This window comes from Lepisosteus platostomus, chromosome 11 (assembly GCF_059453375.1).
Source record: "Lepisosteus platostomus isolate fLepPlt1 chromosome 11, fLepPlt1.hap1, whole genome shotgun sequence".
Classification (NCBI taxonomy): domain Eukaryota; kingdom Metazoa; phylum Chordata; class Actinopteri; order Semionotiformes; family Lepisosteidae; genus Lepisosteus; species Lepisosteus platostomus.
Window position 1 is genome coordinate 20,000,862 of NC_142621.1, and position 21,325 is coordinate 20,022,186.

A 21,325-nucleotide genomic window follows, 5' to 3' on the forward strand; every position below is an offset into this window, starting at 1 on the left:
TACATTGTCAACATTACATTGTCATCCTTATAGTGAAAGCTATGGTCTTCCCTGTAGCAACATATGGATGTGAAAGTTGGACTATAGGTAAGCCTGCGCATCAGAAAATCGATGCTTTTGAACTGCCTTGTGGTGCCAAACACTCAAACAGGTAATTTGAGGTAGGGAAGAGGATATGTCCTTTATGTCCACCCAAAGCCACAAGAGAGTGACCATGTCCTCTAAACTCCAACATTGTAATCACTGTTTAAGAATTTTATTTCATTCATTTTCTAACCCTTAATGAAATTCAGGGTTTCAGGAGACCCAGAGCATATCTCAACAAGTAACGGCAGAAGGCACAAACAACTCCAAACAAGCAAGGAAGGAGCAAAAGAAAAATGGGTCAATGTCTCTTGGTTTAGAGGATATACAGGCCAGACTTACTAACCACAATGAAGAGTTTTGCTTAAAAATCTGACATATAGTATGAGATACTGTCAAAAGAATGTCTCCTTTTTTAAAATGCTTTTTAAATAACAAACTGTGAAATTTGCAAATCAGTTACTTTTTTCTACTGTTGACTTGTCTTAAGGACCCTATGCAGACAACACAATCCGGAAGGGAGTAAACACACACACAGGGGGTAGAGGAGGAACTGGGCTGGTAGAGGAACCGGGGGGTGTGACGAAGGTGCTTCGGGGGGCGTGGTCCAGGTGAACAGTCCAAAAGGGAGTCCAAAGGGAAGTCCAGTGCTGGCAAAGGTCCAAAGCTGGGTGATAAATCCAAGACTAACAAAACAAAGTTAAAAGCAGGAGCGGAATCTGGTGAGGGGTTGTAGACAGGCATGACAAAGTTAAAAACCGGAGCGGATCCTGCAAAGGGTCGGGGGGAAGAAAGGGGGAATGGAACCAGGGGCTCCAGGTCCAGGGCCCGGCTGGTTTAGGACACCTAGGAGGCGAATGCCACCTGAGCCGCGGACGTAGGGTGACTCGGTGATAGGCGAGCCTTCGAAAGTCCGTGTTCCAATGGCTTTTAAAGGTGGGCTGGAACAGGGAGCAGGTGCACAAAATCAACTAAAAAGTGAATGAGCCGGAGCGCCCTTAAGGGGAAGGGACTACACTTGTGACAGTTAAATTAACTTGATTTAAAAAAAATCTCCAGTGCCCCTGTTATATCTCTTGTAATTTATGTCAAGAAAAAGGAAGCAATGTCGTGTTATATTTAAATCTGTTACCGAAAGTAATATTATTAATTGGATGGAGAATGCTATGTTTTCGGGACAATATACTTGGGAAGATAAAACCCACAAAGTTATCACAGATCACACACAGATATGCAGACACTGACACCAGGTCTAATTTTACCAGAAACCAATTATCTAACAGTACCAGTATATATTTGGACTGCTGAAAGAAACAAGAGCACCTAGCAACAACCTAAGCAAACGTGGAGAGTATAAAAAAACTCCACACACATAGCACCCCAGGTCTAGAACCAACCAGCAATGCTAACCACTGCACCATCTTGCCACCCACTATCCCACTTTCCCTGGCTTCTTGACTATTCCAGTACAGGCTTTTTCACTTTGGCCCACCTACTGTAAATCTGCTTGTCTAGTTTAAGTAGCTCAGACAATTATTTTCTGATTGATTTCCTGTGAGCACATCCCCAGAGGGTGCTGCTCTTCAGTAGTGGATGGATTGCAAGTCCCTTCAGTTTTCAAATTAAGAGCCACTGGACTGGGAAGCACAAAAATAAGTAACAAAATAAAACTCTCCTTAGGTCACTTCTGACAATTTTCCTTGGTTAGTGTACTATAGAGGTGCAGTGGTTAGCATTGGTGCCTTGCAATGGGGTTCAATTCCAGACCTGGGGTGGTATTTGTCACGGATGTCAGAAAGGACGAACCGTGGAATGGCAGGAAAGCGTAAAAGACCCTATGCGTTGTGCCGAAATGGGGGTTAGCCCGGGCTCAGCTGTTCAGGAAATGCTGTATAGAAACCTATGCCCTCAGGTAGCGGACGTGGGGTGACCTGGTGCTAGGCGGGTTTCAGGACATCCGAACGTCAATGCTGAGCGAAGGCAAATGAAAGACCCAGAAATACAAGTATATCGCCCCAGAGAGAGAGAGACACCGGAAGGAAAGCAAAGCACCGGAAACAAGAGACAGGACAGAGTAGGAGCGCCCTCTGGCTGCAGAGGGCGTGACACTATGTTAGTAGAGTGTATATTCTCCCTGTGTTCACATGGCTTTTCTCCCACTAACAATAACAATAACATAGTGGTAGGTTATATACATGTATGACCCTGGTGTTAGTCTCTGTGTGTGACCTACAATGGACTGGTGGCCTGCACATTGTGTATTCCACCTTGCACCTGTTGCTTGCTGAGACGGTCCGTGGCTTCCTTTGACCCAGAATTAGGTGATTAGAAAATGGATGGATGTACTACATGAATTTTCTTTTTTTTTTACTGTGGTCCTACCATAGTTTTTTTATGGTTGCAATTTGCGTTTTGTTTTATAAAAGTTTACCATGGGAATACCTTATTTACTATGATAAAAAAAATCTGAAAAGGGAATACCCAATGTTTTCTTGGTTCAGACTAGTAACTTCAACGAAGGCATTGGGCAAACAACACTAGGCATTAAACTAATACAGTGCTCAAATCAAGTGATATACCAAAAATGGGTATATGCCACTTAAATGCTGTTCTGAGGTTACTTACCGTGGGAACACTTACTAGAAGAATATTTAAATATTTCCTGAACATGATTGTTAATATATGTTGTACATGATATTGTATTGTAATGTCATGTATTGTCAGACAGCTTTGTTAAGTGCTTTGGGGCAACCCTGTTGTGGAAGGCGCTATATATAAAAAAATGAATTGAAATTTAATAATACGTAATACGACGGATGTATTTAACTGTCACCAATATCAATAGTTACTTAGTAGGCATCCTAGGGCAACCACCAAGCTGTAAACTGTTGGAAGTGCAAAACTGCATACTTTAATTTTGGTCTGTCGAGGCGCATTATTAGGTAGAAGAACTACCAGAAGCCTAAACTCTCTGTAACTTGGCTGCGCGCGCGCGTCAGAACCTGTGGCCTAAATGCTGGCGGTGACGTATAGTGCGCAGCGAGAGTGCGTAGAAGCAGATGATTTGCGGACTGGGCTGACAGCTCACACAGACTGGCAGCTGAAGGGATTGGAGAGCACTGGCGACCGAATAAATTGTTTCACATCTCAACATAGAGTGATACAGGTTAGTGTGTCTTACATGCTTAGTTGCTCCTGTACTTACCAGATACTTGTTTTTAAACTGGCAGCCTTAGCTGGTGCTGTAATTTGTTTGGACTTTTTCTTCGCCTTACTTCCTGTGACAGAGAACAGCCGAAGCAAAGCTCCTAATTACGGTTACAGTTGTGAGAATGAGTTTCCATTTTCCAGGCAGGAGTTTTCGTTTTTCTGCCAAAGTTGTTGTTTGCATTGCGTTTCGCAGTTATCTTTCCATCTCTTCCCTTACCGTCTTTATACCCCGTAGCTCCAACGTGAAGGATGTGAGAGAAGTAATGACTAAAAACAGCAAGAGAGAAAACACTCGGTTCCAGTCCAACAGTCGAGACTCTAGCTCTTTTACACGGGACGCAAATTGAATGGTGTGTTGAGGTAGCCGTACGCTAGCAGTAATATGCAGCTACGAAATTTGCTTATTCCTGTTTTACTAAAGCTCTTTCCTGGCGTCACCTACTATTGCAAGAAACATTCGAAAGGACTCTGGCGAATCAGTCAGTCGGGATTAGAGAAACATCAGTTCTGTTGTTATTTTTTCAAGTATTGATCGCTTTTAGTATAGTTTAGATACGAATATATATTCGTTTATGAGTTTAAACTTTAAACTCCACACCCGTTTGAGGTAGCCTAAAGAAATACCTGCATGCACAGTTTCTGAGCTTTTGTTTACGTATTTTAAACATTGGATTGATGATGGCAAGCAAAGTGTTAAAGTACATTGAATTATTTATCATTTCAGTTAAGTTCCCCTCAGTTGTACTGTAATTACTTTGCTATAGGCATTTGGCCACCTGTATCTTCTGTTCCAGTTGACAGTTATACTTTACTGAACCCAGGAATGATTTCATCCTTACCTTGATAATATTTATTGTATTTTACTGTTCAGAGTTGAGATAAGAACAGACAATACTAATTGTGATGTTAATAAACAATGACACTTATAATGAAGATTTAATTTGGTGTCACAACCTAACATAAAAAGCAAAAATAAATAATACTACAAAGATTTTTATAAATGATATTGTTCTATACACCCTCTTCTGGATACAGTGATAAATCCAAAACTTAGGAAGTGTATGGGAGTAACAAGAATCAGCACGTCTAACAAAACAGGTTTAAAAGGTAATGAAACGCAACACTCCTTCTTGTTGTGTGTCAGAATATAAAATATGAAGATACGTATGTTTAAAGTTTTGTGTAAGGTGCTATCCTTTAAATTGTAAATAACCTGCATACAGTAGCATCTCTACAGTATCTCAAACATATTTAAGTGTAACAATTCACCATATTTTGCATGTTTATATTAGTATTGCCAGCAGAGATCTAGGTTAACCAATGGCTGTAAATAGACCTGTGTGTACCCAGTGATGGACTGGTGTCCCATCCTGGGAGTAGTCCTGCATCGCGCCCTGTGCTTCTAGTCGATTAATGTCTTCAGTCGTGTGGTTTCATCACTGTTACCTGACAAGTCTGGATTACACTCGCATTTCTGCATTTGCCCTTTTTACTACTGTACAGCATTCCCTACAGTGAACCTAGGGAACTGCAAAACCACCACTATCTTATGGATGATCATACATGAAAAATGGGAACTTGTTGTTAACTCTGATACAAGTTCTTTATTATTAGCAAATGACTATATCAGGTTGAAGATTGACTTTACGGTGGATACTTTTGAACTTAAAGAAGCATTGAAGAGTAGTAGTTAGGGCTCTGGACTTGTAACTGTTGAAGGCTGTGTGTTAAAAACCTCCATGAAGCACTGCTGTTGTACTTGTGATCAATGTACTTTGTTTTTCAGTAAAGTGCCCTGCTCTTGTAGTTCTTGCAATGTGCTAGTTTTCTTTCAAAATCAAATGCAAAAATGACCACTGTGTGTGCATGTATACTGAGAATACAGAAGCTGTATGGTTATTTTGGTGGTTTTGTTTGATACCATTAGTTAGGATTAGGGTCATCTGTGCATTTTGACATTATTAAGAAAATTAGCCTTAAATAATTGTAAAATGTTGCAAGGTTAACATTTTATTAAAAACTCATAAACTTTTTTATGACATAAAACTTTTTGTCATTTAAGTATAGCTCAGTTATGGCTGTTTCACACATCAGCCTTATCTAAATAATTTTAGTATTTTTATCTGGTGATTGGTCACAGTATTTTACCATATTCTAGATGATAATGTTTTACTGTGAAATGGAGAGCAAAATGTTAGTGAATGTTGCTTATTTTAAATGAAAACTGCACATTTCAATGGGCTATATAAAATGTATTGAATAATTAACATTTTTACCTCTGTCTTTGTATCATAGCTACCCAAATTAAATTCCCTGTTAGATTTATTTAGTTGCAATCTAGAATCTTTCTGTATATTGAAGAGGCATATAATCTTGTGGCAGTATCTGCTTGCTGCTTCTACAGGTTCACCAAGCCAATTTGTAATGGGCCCACACAGTATATACTGTATATACAGTACAGCTCTTTATGTTTTAAAGTGTCCCAAACAACTCTGTCCTTAGATTTACTGTGATTTCACAGTGTGTTTCTTCGTTCATGGCCTCTGTGTTGCATGTTGAGTAGACTCAAAACTAGGGTTGGGTACTGCCTCTGGAAAACGTACCACGGTATACTGCGGTACACATGTATGTACCGTAATACGAGTTGCATACAAAATAAAGCAATGAAAATTGTTGTTTTGTTGTTTTATTCTATTGACTTAAACAACTTAAAAAGACAATCTTACTTGCAAAAAAGAAAAAAAATCAAAGTATGTCTAATGGTAGTAATGGAATTAAAAACACTGTACTAGAAGTACAGTGGAATAAGATATACAGATGCAGCCATTCAAAACGAACGGGGTACGCTGCGGTAATGATCAAGACTAGACTTCCTTCCCGACTAAAATTATAGTAGAATCCGAAAAACTGGAAAAAATAGCACATGTTCAATCGGTCATTGAAAATAAGTATGTAATATGTACCATTAACATCGTCAATGGTAAACAACCCTTAATATTACAACAACCGTACCCCATGGATTTATAAAGGAGTTTCTGATGATAATTTTCTCTGATTCTCTGTAAAAATATATAGATATGCTTAGAAATTAGATTGCCTCAGCAAGACAATTCTAAGCAATAACCATACAGTATGTTTTTCAGGAGAAATAAGAAAAATAATCCCGGTGTTATCATCAAATACTCCTTTCTGCGTGATTTCCGAAATCACGTCTTATTTCTAAACTTACTAGCCAATGATATGTGGGCAATACCTTTAGTATGACATTTTTTTAACTCACCCTTTTGAAGTTAACGGCATTTTCATCGCAGTCATTTTGTTCTTTGAATCCAATTTGATTTTATGAATGCAAACAGTAGAAAATCTTTGTTAAAATTGAAAAAATAAAAAAGCTGACGGAAATTGCTGAAAATTTCCCCTTTGTCTTTCGTGACTAACGGACCTTGGTTTACTGGTATACCGGTTTTATCACACACCTCTACTTAAAACCTGTAATGTTAGAATCTGCAGAAATAAGTAAATAAGTTAAATGACGTATGGTTGGATTGTATTAGGAGGCACAAGAAACAATAAATTATTGTATTGTACAAGAAACATTACATATAAGCTAAGACACTAACACAGCTAAGGATGGACCTGGTATTTAAATGCTTATATCTAAATGCTAGGTGTTTTAGAAACACAATACACGAGGCAGAAACTACAGTACCACTTTAGCAGGCAATTATGATACTGTATAACTGGAATCAGAAAAATATGGGCTAACTGAATGAAAATTAATATAACATTGTTGGATACACATTGGAGAGACAGGAAAAATGTAAGTGAAAAACTAGTATGCTATAGACCAATGCAGATGTAAATTAAATTCAACATTGTTTAATAAAATTAAGATTTTATTTTCAACAGAAGAAGTTATCTTTTAGGGACTTTCCCTACAAAAACTGGAAGAGATCAATAGTCCGTAGCAGAACCCAAAAATAATGTATATGGTTAATGTCTGCTTTATTATCCAGTTTGTTGAAGTGGGAATGCTTTTATTGATCTCTTTTCAATTTATCACATGAGACAAACAGAAGTGAGAGGAGCATTAGGGAACTGTGATCGTAATGTGATATGCTTTGAAATATACTTTGAAACAGTACAGAGTCCAGGTTGGTGAGTACAAATCAGAAGTTCACAGTTTCTGGAAAGGAGACTTTGAATGAATGAGTCAGAGCTAACTAGAAGTACAGTGGAATAAGATATACAGATGCAGCCATTCAAGATGAGCGGGGTACGCTGCGGTAAAACGCGGTGGGCGTGTTGCATCAAAACGTGTCTTAACCTGTCTTATCGCGTCATACCATATAATACCGCAGTTATATAATAGTATCCGGAATCACCACCAGGTGGAGTTAATTAAGCTTAACCTCTCACGTACAGCATTTGAGCTGTTGCCAGAAAATGCATGGTTTCAAATCCCAGTCACTGCTGAAGGACTATCTTTTTCCAATTAAGAATTTAACTTGTATACTCTTTAGACTTTTAATAATTTGAAACTGTGTATTAGAGTATGTTAATCATTAAACATTAAAAAGTCGGTATATTTTATAAAAGCAAGATTGCTCAGTTGGACAAAAGTACACAACCTACCACCTTATCATGAATATTTTAATTATGCAGAAATGTTTTATGCATCAAAGTCTTTATGGAAGATATTACTAATAGTATTAATAATGAATGACCTTGGACTGGCTGTAAGCTCAAATTATTACCGAGGTCCGCTTTCTTTGTAACTGTCTTTGTAAACGAAAAGACTATTTTTTCATTGACAAAAAGTAACACCACAGCATTTCGTTGATCCGATCAAGTATTCGTTTCCAATCATACAAAGTAAGTTTTGAGAATCCCAGATTCACCATGCCTTTCATATGCTCATAAACGATATTAATTTAGGAACATAAACATATTATGTAAACTGTATATGGCTGGTATTGGTAATTTTAAGAAAAAATACACACCAGTATTCCACTTTCTTCCTAAACATTTTAAGCATCAAAGTCTTACATGTGGTTATTTTGGAAACGTTTTTACGTGCTCCTTCTGACCATATTAAGTTTATATACTTTGTAAAAAGTTATGATGTTTTAGCTTTTCTGAGAATACGGTCATTATCAGAGTAAACAAAAGCATACTTTTAGAATTTGATTAATAGGGAATACAATATGGAATCGCGCATCTAAAGAAATTAATAACGATATAATGATATTCATGTACTGTAGCTCAAATAGTAGTATAATACACTTTCTACGGATATGTGTGCTTCAGTTTCACTCCTTTCCATGTGATTATGTCTGTGCCATGATACCTTAAGCTTATGCCTTAGATGCCTGAGGTCCGGCATTCGAACCCAGCTGTCGCCATGAGTTTTCTTTTAATAAATCTACATTTCTTTGAAAAGCTTATGGCAAATATTATGTACGCTAGATTGACATTTTTTATATTTCTAAATATCACAACACGTTCGAAGCCAAGTCATTTTTTAATAACAACAAATAGTTTGAAGTTGCTACTACTGTCTTTATTACTGATAATAAATATTATCGACACTGTTTTGAATTTGTTGGTATTTCTAAATATCACAAAACATTCAAAGTTAAGTGAGTTAAGTGATAACCATTATCCATTAATACTTTCGCTTGTTATCACAGTAAAAGAAACTCATGCTTTTCAGAATTTAATTATTAGGGAATATAATATGGAATCACGTATCTAAAGAAATTATAACGATATTAATTTAAGTATCTAAATACTGTATATGTATTTATATAGCTGGTAGTATTACTGTATTCCACTCTCTTTGTAAACACGTTTTATTAACACCCGAATCGCAGCGGGTGAGAAAGAGACAGATAAAAGTGAATCCTGTTTTTTTATGGTCTGTAGCTCAAATCCTGCTTACCTAAAAATTAGACTCTAAAAGAGTATTATTGGACAATGTTGTGAGGCTAAAGAAATTAATAACAATATTAATTTAAAAATCTAAATATATTGTAACGCATACGGCCAACATTATAGGTTGTGCAAGCCAGCTTGCCAGCGCGGTGACGTCCCTGCCTTTCCCTGTGAATAGCAGGGACCTCAGCCACCGGGCTGAGGAGAGATCTCCCTTTAGCTCAGATGGCTGGTTCCCTATTGAGTTTACTTTCTTTGTAAACACATTTTATTTTTAATTTGACTCATTTACACATGATGAACCATGATCTTGACATGCAGGTGCGAAGGTGTGCAGGTCTGAAGTAGAGTTAACAGCTTCAGATTTAAAAGTTTATTAATAATATCTTCAGTGTCACATTAACATTGGAATGTTTTTCCAAGCGTAAAAAGAGGCGATACACAACGTGTCTCCTCTATAAAGTTTCAGTTTTCAGACCATCCAAGATAAATTATTATGAATAATATATTTTGTATCGCATTAAAATTGGAACGCTTTTCACAGGTGTACATCCACCTATTTTCTAACCGCTTTATCCAGAACAAGTAACAGTTTTACCCCTCCTCCTTCCCTGCTTTATGCTCCTTAACAATACGCTCCTGCTTTGTTTAACAATGGTATGACAAATAAATCTAAATGGTGAGAAAGCTCTGCTTAAAGTTAATTAAGGGACTTAGAAGACAAAGATAACGATTTACGTTGTATTATCAGATTGTTAGGCCCGAGGTGATGATGCGGAGGGCCAGCAACCCTTTTAACTGTGACTATATCCACGATATAGCACAGGCCTCGAGTGCCTTATTGCTTTTATAAAATGGTCCCCAATATGCGATTGCTGTATAGAATGAATTTTAATTTAAAAAATGTATTTAACATGAAAATTAAGCTGTTTACATTCCTCTGCCTGAGAATATAGTCTCTCGTTGCTACACAACGCAGAAACACAGCCACAAGTAACATTAGCTAGCAAAGAGAGGACATTAGCTAGCCAATGTGATAAATACAGGGGGAAAGAAGCAATTGGGATAAAAAGACCTGCTGATCTGTTCTACATATCAGGAAGAGAACAGAATATGATTTTTTCTGTTCAAAACGTGTGTTGTCTTTATGAAATTCATGTATTTTAAATGTTTAATTAAGAAGAAAAAAACTTACAGCGTACACAGTGATTCTAAGCTGATCACAAGAAGAAAAATCACACGTTTTTCACGTATAAAAAGTGGTTATTAACTATCTAAACCTGTTTTTACAGTTTTTAAAGTCATGCAACGTCTAAGTTAAGCAGGAACACAATTATATCTCATTTTAGATTCCTTTTTTTTTAAATTAAAAACATCGTTTGCCCAGCCTAAGGGGGGGGGGGGGGGGGGTGCTCTCATTGACAGCTGACACTCCTCCATACACTTACGTGAAAACATATTAATGCCAATGTAAATGTCATATTTACAATTTGTTGATAATAAAAATGTTAAGTTCTCTTAAGCTTTCTCAGTCAAGTATGAGAATTCACCTAGGGAGCTGTGTAAGCATGCGTAGGCAGCAAAAGATCAGCTAAAGAGGGAAGAAAACGCTTTCAGAGAAAACATTGTTTCAGGTGTGAAGAATACAGATCCTCGATTCAATTGCAGCCTAAACCTTTCCCCACACACCCTGCCCCCGCTGCGATTGGAATATATACAAAGCACTGAAAGCTTTATAGTAGATGATCAGGTGTTTCACAGAAGTAGGGATTGTACATAATTCTGGCTTTATGAACTCACACCTGGGATTCGAATAACTCAAAATAAAAATAAAAAAACTGCACCAGGTACTAGATCTTGTTTATACTAAAGTTATATCACTGGGCAGTGGTGGATGGTGTGCTATTTTGTCAGCAATCTGCTAATCTGCTTAACACCTGTAAATAACATTTTAATTCTGTAAGGAATGTGTGTAGAATTTACAAATTTAAAGTGTTTCAAATGTTTAATTAGGAAGTAAAAAGAACTTACAGCTTACACAAAGAGTTAAACTGCAGTATGGTAAAACAAGTGTTCAAAAACACGCATTTGATTGCTGGTTGCCTTACATTTATTTTAAAAAATGAATTAAAACATCCGATACAATGATGCCTAACTCAAACATTGCGTGACTTTAAAAGCTGTAAAGAATGGTTTAGATAGCAGAAAGTCGCCTTGCTTTTACAAGCGGCTCTGTTAAGCAGAGTTTGTCTTAACAAAACACAAATTTGTCTGTCAGTGAAAAACATTACCATGGGCACTTTTTGCTTCCCCCCTATATTCTCATGTAAGAGTAGAATAGGCAAACCTTCCAATGAAAGACAGGTTCCTTTTGTCCAAGACTGGCAGGAAACGGTCAAAACTCGCCACAGCCAGACTGTTAACTTGATCAACCTTTTTTTAATTGCCTTGCAAATGCGCTCATACTGTAGGATATGTACTCGACGCACCAAAGGTGTCACATTTACTGTACATGTCAAACCAGTTGCTTTCTGTTGCAGATGTGCTTCCGTTGTGTTTTTTTCACTCCATAGCCTCCGCTTTATCATTTATACAGTATACCTATTCCAGAAACATTTTCATTGTCGATAACTATGCAGGGAGAGCATGTAGATTCCAAAACAACATACAACAGCAGAAGTGAGCACTTACCTGCTCGAAAATGAATGTGTTCCCAAAAGCATATACTGTATAATTATTGCAACATTTGCAAACATTCCCGATACACAACCACGTTATTTACTCTGCGTTGTTCTATTTTATGCCGTGACAGGAGAATAGACACTATATTAATTATTGTTGCTGCTGGGCTTCGAGCATTGAGTCACCTACTTCTTCGACTAGCTTGCAGAGAAAGTCATTGCCCTTCCCTCTGCCTGCCTCACCTGTTCCCATTTTTAACCATTCTGTGTCCGAATCGCAGCGGGTTGCATGTTCTGTGTCATTTGTTCACAAAGTTATTGAGATCTGAAACATCGTGTCTCATAAATAGATATTTTAATAAGCGAAGCTTATGAAAACTTAAGAAAAAAATGACCCTGAAAAAGATGCAAGAAGCTTGAAATTATTACTATTATTATTAGGTTAATACTGTTAATAATGACCAGACACATTATAGTTTTAGTGGTATTTTTAATACCGCTTTGTTATTCTCGATTCTAATTGCAATATATACGATTTCGTTTTAAGGCTTGAGGCATCTGTTTAATTTCCCCACTGAATACAACATTTTGAATTAAACCGCTTGAACAGTTGACAATATTCATGTTTGCAAATTCACATTTTTATTTCATTATTAATATCAATTTTAAACTAAACCACTCCATGTCCGATTGCCTTTTTCCATTTCCTCCACCTCTTCTTCAGACAAAAACTAGGTGTCATTCTACTTTTGTTCCCCTCCTACTCCCTGTTAAAAACATTTCTTCTCTGGCAAATGTTTGCCATTTCTTGAACATTCACTGAATCTGCTTCCTCCTTACAAATTGTTCCACACAATGTCTAGTTCATGCTCTGGTGCTATCCCTCCTAGATGATTGCAACTCTTGGTTATTCTCCTTGCCAAAAATATTTTCCCATTCAAACTCAAACAGAATTTTCCATCTTTCCTTGTCTTTTCTCTTCCTTGCTGTAGGTATCCTCTTACAAGGCACCAGTAAATGTAGGGGTTGTGCTTAACTGCGACAATTATGAATTGTAGCAGCAAGTCACAAAAATGATTCTTCTGATGGCAATTAGAATCCAACCTTGCGGGATAACTCAAACAACGCACACACATGGGTACTGATACATGAAAATACATTTATTAATACATAAAATGGGCATATAAACATAATATATCTTATCGTGAGGGTTAGCAGAATACAACAGGTATATATTCAGTCACGAAGAGTTACAAATACCAAGAGGGACATTCGTTCAGTATATCATTCATTTAGACCATTTCGTAAATGAACTTGGTTACAACTTCTACACTAGATACTCAAAAGCAAGCACATCACTCAAAGGAATTACATTGATATCAACTCAGGTTGGGGTAACAATTGAATTCTTGAGCGGTAATGCAGAAAGTTGAATACTCATCCAATCTGTGTGGATCCAGATCTCCTGCAGACACAAATAACAGTGGCAGGCTTGTTGCTGTCCAATCGGCGCTCTCTGGCTCGGTGCCAAGCAGTGCTCGGTGCGGCTTGCGGCGATGCGCTGCCGATGCTCTCTGAAGGCCAGCTAGTTAGTGTTGGCTGAAACTTGCAAAGTTTGTGCACAGGGGAAAAGTGACTGCGGGTCCCAGCAGGTCAGGAAGAGGACCAGTTCATTCCTGATGAAGCGCTAGTCCTGAATACTGATTCAGCTGTCCACAGTTCCGACCAGTTCACGAGGCCTGCTGCTGATGCTAACCTTGGGATGATCCTTTTGTTACGCGCTGGCAACCTCCGTCCTCGACTCTTAAAACAAAGGAAAGTCCTGCACTCGGACACACTGGCCATTATGTGGTGGTCCGGGCTGAGTCTGAGGATGTACAGGAGGAGCCCTGAGGCTGAATGTCCAGCAGGCATGCTGCGAGAATGTCCTGCGCTTGGGAACTGTCCTGCCCTTGGTAACTGTTCTACAGGCTCTCTGTGTTGCCTGTTTTTCCTGGAGGAAATGCAGGTTGTTCATTGGTTGAAAGTTTCATGGGCATCAGAGACCCACATGGGGTTAACCTGCCCTACCAGTTCCTGATTGGCTGATGATGAGTAACCATGCACTCTGACCTAAGGGTTGTAAACCAACTTTGAATAACACTTTCTTGGAATCTCCCAGACATTAAGGTGCCAGATAACATTTTTGTTAGATTGCTGGAGAATCTCAGCATTTGGGAAGCTGTTCCTTATCAGGACACTCTATCAACTAGAAAAACACCTTAATTGTGAACCAAATGGAATGGCCTCTCTGTATCAAGCATCACTGAGATGAAAGGGAGAGGGACTGGCAAGGGAGCAGAAAACTTAATTCCTGTATTTTAAAAAGCCTTGCCGCTACATTGCTTTACTCACTCTAGAGAGAAACTCTCTCATGGAATCTCACACATCTGAGTCAAATACCAAGTTCTTACCTACTATTGTCTAAAACACTGCTCATATCTATCTTCAATGTTCTTCTGTAAATCCACACCATTCACTATCTACTGAGCCTGATCATTCTCTACTTCTGATCCTCAGAAATGAAAACTGCTCAGTCCTATCCACTGTTCAGCATCACGCTCAGCACTGTTCAGTAAGATTTGAGGCATGCAGTTAATGAGCTTATGACTTGTCTTGATAGTCCCAACTATAACCACAATGTGTTCTTTTCTTTGCAGATTGCGTATGTCTGTCCAGACTGTCGCAGCTCTCCTCCAAACATTCATTTCACAACCATTATTGATAGAGCTGAAGCTCACTTGTTTTTTGTCTATTTTACCTGTGTACGTGCCCACTGCAGATTCAACTTTGTCTTGCTGTGAGGGGGCTACTTTTGCAAGTCACCTGGCAGATAACCTCTGTTGGTGGACCCAGTTATGGTTGATCTGTCTGGACACATGGATGCCCTTTACTTCCTTTAAGCATGGCTAAGATAGTGTCTCTTTTTCAGTGGAAAGTTTGTGAGGTGCCAGTAACTGGCCGGGGTTTTGTATGTTGAACGTTTATACCTGGCCTTTTCACACACACTTCCATTGTATTAGTGACTTCTTGAAAATTGGTTGATTTCACTTTGCTAGCCTTCTAACTTCCTGTTTCTAGGTGAACAACAGCTATATATTGTAGTAATATTTGAACCATAAATACAGAAATATGTAAGAAAAACAAGTTTCTTATTCCAATGAAATTAAAAAATTTGTATGCTATGTAGCCAACTAAATGCTACTAACATTAGTAGAAATGCATAATGTTTCTAAAGGAATATTATGCTGAAGTTAAATATACATAATGTGGCAAATGTACAGGTTAATATGAACTTTTTCTGATTTCACATTCTAAAACCAATAGTTAAGTATTCATACAGTAGCTGGTTAACAGACATAGCAATAAAGAAACACTAAAACCAATTATTAAAAAAATAATGAAGGAACACTGATACCGAGTCAAAAAATGTCTTGTAACAAGTAAGAATTACTCCCTCATCAGTGCCAGTCGATGAAACTATTACCACATGCTGGAAAACCCAAAAGTGATTTACAGGTCACACACAGTATAGTAGGACAAAGATGACTATTCTTTTTTGGGAATTTTCTAAAACCTTTTTGTCATGTATTTCCAAGCAATTTTTGTGAGGTAACTGTGTACCTTGCTGTTATTGGTGCAGGCACTTAGAAGGTACTGTACATGGCTGTAGACTGCATAGCATGCTTGTAACAAGGGTATGAAATGTGTAATGTTGCCATAGCCAAAATGTAATGGTAGTGTGCTCTCTGAAGGCACCAGTTCTGTAGGGTTTGGGCATTTACTGAGACAATTATTAATTGTAGCAGTAAATCACAAAGTTGATTCTTTTGATGGCTTTAGAATCCAACCATGCGACATAACTCAAACAACGCACACACACAGGTACTAATACACGAGGATACATTTATTGATACATAGAATATGCATATAAACCTAACAGATCTTATTGAGAGGGTTATCAGAATACAAAAGGTATATATTCAGTCAGTTACAAAGTGTTACACATATCAAGAGGACATACGTTCAGTATATCATTCATTAAGACCGTTTCGTAAATGCACTTGGTTATAACGTCTACATTAGATACTCAAAACAAATACATAACTCTTAGGAATTAAATTGATATCAACTGGTTGGGATAACAATTGAATTCTCGAGCAGTAATGCAGTGAAGTTGAATACTCATCCAATCTCTGGGGATTCAGATCTCCTGCGGGCACAAAGAAACAGTTGCAGGCTGTTGCTGTCCAATCCGCGCTCTCTGGCTCGGTGCCAGGCTGTGCTGTGCGGCTTGTGACGGTGCGCTGCAGATGCTGTTGACTGGCTAGTTAGTGTTGGCTTTAACTAGCAAAGTTTGCGCACAGGAGAAAAGATGACTGTGGGTCCCAGCAAGTCAGGAAGAGGACCGGTTCGTTCCTGATGAAGAGCTAGTTCTGAATAGTGATTCAGCTGTCCACAGTTCCGACCTGTTCATGAGGCCTGCTGCTGGTGCTAACCTCGGGTGGATCCTCTGGTTACTCTCTGGCAACCTCCGCTCTAGACTCTTAGAGCAAAGGAAAGTTCTGGCACTCGGACACACTGGCCGTTCCGTGGTTGTCCGGGCTGAGTCTCAGGATGGTCAGGAGGCGCGCTGCGAGAATGTCCTGCCCTTGGGAGGCTTCTGCTCCTGGGCAGGACGGCCCTGGAATTCTCCTTTGAATTCCCTTTAGAAAAGTCCACAGAATTCTCCTGAATCCTCACTGAATCTCTCTGAATCTCTCAGGCTCTCTGTGTTGCCTGTTTTTACCTGGAGGAACTTCAGCTCGTTGATTGGCTGAAAGTTCCATGGGCATCAGAGTGCCACGTGGGTTACTCGGCCCTACCAGTCCCTGATTGGTTGATCAAGGTGAGATATGAGTCACTTACTCCTGACACTTAGGAATGCAGTCCAGATGTCCATCTGGCACTCCCTAGACAGATAGGCGCCAATGGATGACCATTGATCATGATAGCCAGGCTTAGCTAAGTGCATCCCCCTTTGGGAGCTGTCCTAGGATACCTTATCAAAGGAACCTTAAATCAGCCTGCATGAATAGTTTCTCTGTGGCTGCACCACAGAGATGAACAGAGAAATGGGGCCTCATTTGGGAAGGCTCAGAACACTTAATTCTTTCTTATTAATAAGCCTCGCCGCTACAAATGACATGAAATCATTAAATGACTAAGAACCAACATTACAATATGATGAAGGTTACAAATGAGAAAGTCCATTAGGCCACAATTAGTTCATAATTTTTGGTAATTAGTAACTAATTGATCCATTGATCTAATCCATCTGATTCTTGAAGAAAGCCAGGGTTTCTACTTGAATAACATAGCAGGGTGGATTATTCAATACTCCCACAACCCCTTGTGTAAAGAAATGTCTCCTGCTCTCAGTTTTAAATATACTTCCACATAGTTTCTGTTCTCTTCTGTTTCTGCTCAGTTAATGTTTCTGTTTATTCTGATGTGTCCACTGCGTTGCCTTTGAGGATTTTAAATGCTTAGTATTATCTGTTCAAAAAGGTAAATTTATTTCGGCCTCTCATTATTTATGTGCAGAAGGTCTTATGTGCAAATTCTGGAACAGCACACAGGTAGTTGTAACAGTGAGACAGAGAGGAACAAATATTGTGGGGTTATGCAAATGTTCTGAATGTACAGTGTTAGGGTGCATTTACAGCGAACTTTAATAGCCAGCCAATGTGGTAGAGAAGTTAAACGGTATACTAGGAAATGCCCTTCAAGGGTTTAAGCAAACTTCAAATCCTTAGTTGGCAAGTGAACTGCGGAATCACTTAACCTGTGCCTATTGCCTTAAGGTCAGAATCGTAACATTGATGTTTTGAAGATTGGAGCATATTTTCCAATTGATTATGACTATTAATTTTACTTTTACCTTAGAGTATTATTTTTGCATATTCACAGACATAAGGAACAAGTAAAGATTTATTCCATGCTGAAAAGAGAAGAAAGGAAACGCAAAATTTCGGCTGTGGAGCCTTCTTCAGGTGTCTCTCTCATCCTGTGAAAGGGAAAGGTCTGAGGACATAGTAATAACAAGGTTAGGATTAATGGAGGTAGGAGGGGTGTTGGTGTTTTTTTTTCTGTAGAACAGTGGTTCTCAAACTGTGGTATGCCATATGACCCTGGAACTTTGTTGTGTGCGCTGAAAAATCGGGACAGGTTTTCATATTTTCTATTTTAATACGTGTCGAATACACACCCTATGTACTACGATACAGTGCGCGCTAATACTTTAGTGGACACAGAGCTACAATGTAATTCTATACCACTCTATAGTAATGCATGCTATGAAGTAAGTGACCAATTGTATTTAAAAAAAGCTATCTCCAGCAAATAGAGAGGTAGGAGAATGTGCGTGATCTTGGAACAATGCCAATCTTGTAAGCACAGAAAGCATAGAAATGTGTGCTACGAACGCTGATAATATTGTGAGCAAAGGAAAGCGTGATAGATAACAGAGAAATATTTAAGAACTGTTCTAGGTTAATTTGAGAAAAATACACAGAGCGTCCCTGTGTTTCGCTCCCATGCGCATAAAATAAAAACTTATTTTAACTTCTGAGACAGACTCCTGAAACGGAAACGGGGGAAAATGCAAGCTTGCGGATTGCTAAAGCAGGTAAGCCCCACACTATTTTTGAAGAACCTTATTTACCGTTGGCATATGAGCTGACACGTATTATGTGTGGAGAAAAAGCTACTAAACAGCTCTACCTGCTTCCCCCTCTGAAAGACACAGTCACTTATAGAATTATTGAAATGGCAGATGATATCAAAAGTATGCTGATAAAGCGCGTTAAGATGAGCAGATGCTTTTCACTGCAATAAGATGAGTCTGTAATCAATTTGGCCAGTTTGCTCATTTACGTTAGATACGAGATTGAGGGTATGTTCCACGAGGACTTTCTGTTCTGTAAGCCCCTACCATCAGGAACTACAGGAGAGCACATATTTCAGCTACTGAATGAATTTATTGAATAGAATGGCATCGACTGGATAAAACGCGTCGGAGTTTGTACAGACGGTGCTAGAGCAATGACAAGCCGGCACAGCGGTGTAGTTGCACGAATTAAAGAGGTTGCTCCAGAAATGAATGGACTCAATGCAACATCCACCGCGAGACCTTTGCCCTCAAGAAAATGCCTGATGATTTAAAATCTGTTAGACTCTGTTGTGAATTGTATCAAGGCTCGAAAAATGAATTCACATCTGCTTTGCTCGACTAAACAGGCAAACCCCTCTCACTGAAATGGTGCTTTTTTATTGTTTATTTTAATTTGTTGTTGTTCCTGTTTTTTTCTGTAAAGCGCTTTGAGAAGCCACCTTTAAAAGCACTATATCAAATAAAGTTTATTATTATAATATTTATTGTATTTGTATGTGAGTGTGTGCGCACACGCGCTCTCATGTTGGTCATTGAGAATTTCTTGGGTTCCTATGAGAAGATGACTTGTAGGTGGTACTTGGATGCTTTGGTTTGATCAGGGGTGGTACTTGGTCCAAGATGTTTGAGAACCACTGCTGTAGAAGATGATTGAGTTTTTTATCCTTCTCTGCAGTGAAGAAGTGGTAAAGGTTGGAGTTGAGGGATCTGATTTGGTTAGTTATAAAAGGAAGATGGTGTGGAGCTGTTAGCCGTAAAAATTCCTTAGCTTCTTTGATGTTGTTATCAGAAAGAGTAATCTGTTGTTTGAGGGAGAAAATGGGATGAAGCATTAGTTTCCTCTAAAATTGTTGTAGAAGTCCATTGTGTTACTCTGGGTGGTGTCAGAGTCAAAAGAAAAAGTGTTCAATTTTGGGCGAAATCCTTTAGGAATGATATTATGTCGACAGCATCTGTAAAAGAATAGAAGGTGGTTAGAAAGCCTGGTCATGGAACAGATCGCTGCGGAGAGACAGAATACTGGCTTAGTGAGAGAATTGGGGCAAGTGACCCAGGGAGGAAGAGAAGGAATGACGAAGAGATCTAGAAAAAGATTTAGAGGAAGGTATAGTGGGTCGCAGCAGAAGTAGACTGAAGTAATTCAAGTAGCATGCATAGGCTGCAAAGGAACAAGTAAGGGTTTATTCCATGCTGGAAAGAGAAGAAAGGAAACACAACGTTCCGGCTTTGAAACCTTTTTCGGGTGTGAAGGAGAAGAAGGCTCCACAGCCGAAATGTTGTGTTTCTTTTCTTCTCTTTCCAGCATGGAATAAACCTTTACTTGTTCCTTTGCAGCCAATACATGCTGACGCAGCTATCTACTTGAACTACTTTCACAGACATAATCCATTTGTGATGAAATTTACAATTTTACAATTGTAATCCAATGCTGGTAGTAGCATTGGATTACAAATTTATAGTTAAAATGGCACTAAATCTCTTAATCCTTAAATCCCATGGTATGTGCAACGAGAAGGTAATCATAAATACTGATTAAATACTGATTCAAAAACTCCTGTTGGTCATAATTATTCCCCTGGTTAGGGAAATAGGAACAAAGATTGCATGCATCCTCTCAGTTCAGAAAATTAATATTGGTATTTTTAAAATAAAAAACGCAATTTTGTACAGCATGTCTTATACAGTAGTCATGAAAATTACTAAGTTGTGAAATTGCTAGCTGCAGTCATTAATGTAAAGTCTAATTTAACATACCATTGGAATAGTATTGGAATCACTATGTACACTACTCATAAAGATTCCTGTGTGAAGTGTTTTGATATTTAACTTGCATCATCATGAAATAAAAATATTATAATAGTGTAATGTGTACTCGTGTAGCATTTAATACTCTGAACAGCAGCAAAAAAAATGCACTGTGGGTTCTCTAACCTTCTGACTTTCTGGCTTAGTATCAGTAATCATTGACAGTATAGTTCCTGGGCTTTTCTGATTTATGCTTATAAACTACTTTTGCATAATTGATAATTGGTTGTATTGAGAATAAGGTGTCACAATCAATGTAACAAAAGAAAAGCATATGTGAATCACAATTTGAAAGCTGACCTGGCATTTAAAAAAAAAAGAAGCTTTAACTGGATTTTCCCTAAAATTCTAGTGAAGAGACATTCAATGTTCAGAGCACTAACAGCCCAGGAGAACTGAATTCATTTTTCTGCTGCTGTTTTCTGAGCTTCCTGAAATTTAACACTAGCACAATTTTAAAGTATTTGAAGTCACAATTCTGTTTTATACACATTGTTACACGTGTTCAGCATTGCCAAATTCCGCAGTATCTAATTCCTGAAATTATTTCTCTGTAAACTTTAACTTTGCAGATATTAATAGGCACAGAATTCAGTGTCTGGTTGTTTTGAGACTATTTGAGGAAATGAAGCCT

General features: G+C 38.3%; 1 protein-coding gene across 2 annotated transcripts in view; it reads left to right on the plus strand.

Moving 5' to 3' along the window:
• Positions 1–3,115: 3,115 nt before the first annotated feature.
• Positions 3,116–21,325, plus strand: part of rabgap1l (RAB GTPase activating protein 1-like) — a 423,532-nt gene continuing 405,322 nt past the window's right edge. For both annotated transcript variants that reach the window (XM_088598822.1, XM_088598823.1), the window contains exon 1: positions 3,116–3,250. The gene's annotated coding sequence lies outside the window, so the exon portion shown is untranslated. The remainder of the gene's footprint in view (positions 3,251–21,325) is intronic.